Source organism: Elaeis guineensis, chromosome 11 (assembly GCF_000442705.2).
Source record: "Elaeis guineensis isolate ETL-2024a chromosome 11, EG11, whole genome shotgun sequence".
Classification (NCBI taxonomy): domain Eukaryota; kingdom Viridiplantae; phylum Streptophyta; class Magnoliopsida; order Arecales; family Arecaceae; genus Elaeis; species Elaeis guineensis.
Window position 1 is genome coordinate 11,925,816 of NC_026003.2, and position 5,014 is coordinate 11,930,829.

Genomic DNA, 5,014 nt, shown 5'->3' on the forward strand with positions numbered 1-5,014 from the left:
GAAAATATTCTCTCCCGTTTCGGTATTCCTAGGGCAATCATTAGTGATCGGGGAACCCATTTTTGTAACCGACCTTTTGCAACATTGATGAAAAAGTATAATGTCACCCACAAATTGACCACACCATATCATCCTCAAACTAGTGGACAAGTTGAAGTGTCAAACCAACAAATCAAATAAATTCTGGAAAAAACTGTTAGTGCCAATAGAAAGGATTGGTCTTTGAAATTAATTGATGCACTTTGGGCATACCGAACCGCTTTCAAGACCAATCTAGGAATGTCTCCTTATAGGATTGTGTTGGTAAACCATGTCACTTGCCTATTGAGATAGAACACAAAGCCATGTGGGCCATCAAACAACTAAATATAAATTTGAACGACGCTGGAAACCATAGAAAGCTTCAGTTGAATGAATTAGAAGAACTTAGAAATGAAGCCTATGAAAATGCAAAGATATACAAGGAACGAACCAAAGCATTTCATGATCAATCAATTATGAGAAAAACTTTCAATATCGGATAAAAGGTACTCTTATATAACTCTAGATTACATCTGTTTCCAGGAAAGCTTAGGTCTAGATGGACAGGACCATTTTTAGTAAAGGAAGTCTTTTCACACGGAGCTGTTGAGATTGAAAACCCAAGTAATGGTGTTATCTTTAAAGTTAATGGTCAACGATTAAAACCATTCTTGGAATTACCTGTCAAGACTATTGAAGATGCCATGGTTCTTTATGAACCAACTTATTCTGATTAAGTTGCTTCGAGGTTTGGTCTGGCTGAAGACATAAAACTTAGCGCTTCTGGGAGGCAACCCAGCTTATTTAATTTCTAATACTTTTTTGTTTTCAGTTTGCTTAAGACAATTAAATTAGATAAACTCCATTGGGGACAATGTCGGTCAAGTTGGGGGGAGAGCTTGAACAAAATCAGGTGTTATCATTTCCTTTTCCTTCCACTATGAGTTATTTCTTGCATTTAATATATTATGTAAAAAAAATAAATATATATATATATATATATATGAAATAAATTAATCTATAAAAGAAATAAGAGTAAGTTAGAAAGTATTTGCTAATGTAGTGAGTCACGGAGAAGATTAGCTGGTTAGACTCTTGGTGGCTTAGGTCATTTAAAGACTATTAGCACTTCCAATTGCACATGCACACTAACAAGGTAAAGTAGGTGTTAATTGTAAGGTCAATTAAGGATTTGAGTATTATTTAAATTAGATAATTTTCTCTACACCCCAATTGAAAAATTTGAATTTAAGGAAAGAGCTACCTGCCTGAAATAAAATGCAAAACACAGAGTAAATGTGGATTGCCCTAAGCCTAGTAACCGGGTCTCTTCACCTAAGTCAAGTGTTGAGATTCGCGTCAAACGGTGGTGGGAAGGCCAGGATGCTCACAAAAAAAAAAAAAAAAAAAAAAACAGTGTGAAAGCTACCTTAGTTCTTTGTTTAATCTGGGGTGTATAGAAAATTAATCGAACTAAGTTATGAAAAATGATACAATTGGCCTGTACAAGTTAATACTGAAATACTAAGTTAGTTATCACTCACACAAGTGCTATAAAACTTTAAGTGTACTCTAAGAAAGCTTCTAAGTAGACGACTACCGATTCTAATTCGAAGCTCATTACTTAGTAATACTAGAAAACTTCTTGAATTTCGATCTTAAATTAATTTGCAAAAGGATCTTTTTGAATTATGATCTTATTTTGGTACATTGCTAAGGGACTAGCAATGATTAAGTTGGGGGGTGTGATTTATGTCACAAATTGACATAAAAAGTATCAATTAATATCTAAATTATCTAACTTTATTAAGAAATTGATACTTGTTATTATATTTTGCAGAAGAAGAGATCATCAATAGAAAGAACAAGGAAAGAGGATTCCAACGGCGCAAATTTTATGCAAAACGGAGTTAAATTGACCCAGAATTGAAGAATGAAGAAAGAAGACTCAATTGGGTCAAACCCGAGTCAAATCAGATCAAAATTGATCAAAAATCAACTGATTTGGTGATCTGGTTAGCCGCCTGGTCCACAGCAACAGGCGCATGGACCATGGACCCATCGGCGCACCATAAACCCCCTAACAACCTCTAAAACCTCTTAGTCCCACATCGAAAGTTTTGAAAACCTTATAACCCCCAAATGCCTATAAAAAGCCCCCAAAGGCCCTTGTTTTATGTATTCTTCCTTCCGATCAAGCTTGTAACCCTAGATAGTGGGGTTTTTAGCTCTCTTTTCAAGCCTCGAGCTTTGAGTTTTTGTAATAAATTTTTTTTATATATAAAATCTTATTTTTATGCAATTTCATCTCTTTACATTATGCAATTTATTTTTCTTGCAATTAGGATAGTTTAATTTATGCAATTTAATTTTATGCAATTAGGTTAGTTTAAATTATGCAGTTTAAATTTATGCAATTAGGATAGTTTAATTTATGAAATTAGGGTAGTTTATTTTTCTGTATTTAAATTTTGCAAGTAGATTTAGATCATGTCTAGCTAAGCATCCCTTCTAGGGTTTGCGATGAAGCTAGATCATGAGTAGGGATTTTACATAGGGTTCTTTCTTTTTCTTAGGGTTTCTTTTTCTTCCTCTTTTGCCAAGAATTTTTGATGAACTACAGTTGGGTCAGAGTCCCTTCATAGTTCATGCTTGATTCAGTGCATAGGAGGAGAAAACCCTAAGGGATCCTAGTTACTACTCCCCTGTAAAGAATCTTGATGGGTTATCGTTGGGCCTTAGTCCCTTCATAATCTATGCTTGGGAAAGACAAGAGGAGTAGTCGTTAGGATCAATAAGAAAAATTCTAGGTAGAATTCCCTAATCTAGATCTAGTGGATTCAAAAACCCTAGATCCTTAGTCTTATTGTCTTTAGCAAACAACTTTCGACTTTCGATTTTTGTTAAAGCTCGCTTGAGCATAGATTTGAAAATCATTTTTAAAACCAAGTCTCTGTGGGATCGACCCGTACTCGCTGGTCGTGCTACTCTGCACACCGTGCGCTTGCGGTTTTATTTACAAATTTTAAGATTTGCACATCAAGTTTTTGGCGCCGTTGCCGGGGATTTGGCGTTTTAAATTATTTTCAAATATTTGTTCTTCGTGCTTTATAACTCTCTTTCTTTTTTCTTTAGGTTTCTATATTTAGTTGGTGATTGCTGGAAAACTCAGGTACGCTTCTAATTTCTCTTTTATTATTTTTAGTTAATTACTTTTGCTTTTAGACCTAATCATTTGAATTTACTTAATCACAAAAAAAAAAAAAAAATAAAACAAAACAAAAGACATTTCATAATCGTGAAGTAAAATATCAAAATAAAAAAAAAATTCTAAATTAAAATCTTTTACATTCTTGGTCATCTTGTTTATTTGTATTTGCATTTTCATAATTAATCTAAGGGCATCAACCCATTAACAAGATAAGGTGGGGATTTCATTACCCTTCCTTAGCCCAAAAACCATCTCCATCATATTGCATTACCTAGACTTTAATCTTAAAATCAATTAGACGTCAACCTTAAGGAATTCGAGCTCAATAGGACAAGGAACCCTAAGAGTTCTACCAAGTTTGAGTTGTTTGATTAGTTGGTGTCTAGGCAAGTCCCTGAGGGTGGTTTGTTAAATTGGTTCAGTTGCTGGCCTGGCCAACTCGTTTGGTGTCTAGAAAGGCAACGATGAGTGAACCTCCCACCTCTTATACTTACCTGGCTAACTAGTTGATCAATCTCCACTTGGAAGGTTTGAAGGGTCATCTTGGAACAGTTAGGAGCTGTCTAGATTTAGGTTAACCCTAGGATAGATTGAGTTTAATTTATTGATTCACTTGTTTGAAAAAAAAAAAATTTAAAATTTAAATTAATTTGGTTACTTTTCTTTAGATTTAGGACTCCTTAGGATCTTCTCTTTAGAACTTTTTCTCTTTCTTTTTCTTATACATAAAAATTTTATAAAAAAAAAAAATTGTATAAACATCGAGAACCGTACACCTCGTGTGTGGAGAAGAGTGTCGGGTCGTCTAGTTAGAATTGAGTCAATTCCTGTTGTTCCAATGGCTGAACCAATCCAACCCATGACCCTTAAGGATTTGTGTTATCCAGTTGGCTCCATCCAACCATCTTGTATCAGGTTGCCACAACCCACAGCTAACAATTTTGAAATCAAACCTCAAATCATAAATATGCTTCCAAAATTCACAGGATTAGAGGATGCTTATATATTTATTAGAGAATTTGAGGAGGTATGTGCAACCATGAAACTGCAATTAACAGAGGATGAGGTCAAACTTAGATTAATCAACTTTGCCCTTAAGGACAATGCTAAGAAGTGGCTTTATAGTCTGCCAAACTATTCTGTCACTACCTGGGAGGGCTTTGTGAGAACATTTTTAAAAAAGTATTTTCCCCATCATAAAACAGCTAGGATTAGGAATGAAATAAATCAATTTTACCAACTAGCTGGTGAATCATTTTGGAAGTACTTTGATCGTTTCAAGAATCTTTTGACCCAATGCCCACACCATGGAATAGAAACTTGGAGACTATGCCAGATCATCTATGAGGGGTTAGATTCAAACTCAAGAACCATGCTAGAGTCCATGTGCCAAGGCCAATTTATGGACAAAGAAACTACTGAAGCTTGGCAATTCTTAGAAGACCTAGCCGAGAAAAATTTACAGTGGGAAACAACTAGGGAACCTGATAAAGCTACACCTTCAAGAGGAGGAATGCATCAAATTCAACCAACCCTAGCATCAGAGGCCAAGATTGCAACCTTAACACGTAGATTGGAAGCCTTAGAATTACAGAGACCAGCCAATGTAAATCAAATATCTGCACCCATGTGTAAAGGGTGCAATGCACCAGACCATGTCTTAGAAGAATGTTCCTACTCGAATGAGTGTGCACAGGTGAATGCCACCTATCAAGGACCATTGAACAATCCTTATGCACCCACATATAACCCAGGTTGGAGGAATCACCCGAATTTCTCATG

The 5,014-nt window shown here is 35.3% G+C and overlaps 1 non-coding gene across 1 annotated transcript; it reads right to left on the minus strand.

Moving 5' to 3' along the window:
* Nucleotides 1-4,439: 4,439 nt before the first annotated feature.
* On the minus strand, nt 4,440-4,546 carry LOC140852686 (small nucleolar RNA R71). Its single transcript, XR_012135588.1, has one exon. It is a non-coding gene; the product is annotated as a small nucleolar RNA R71 (small nucleolar RNA).
* Nucleotides 4,547-5,014: the final 468 nt, after the last annotated feature.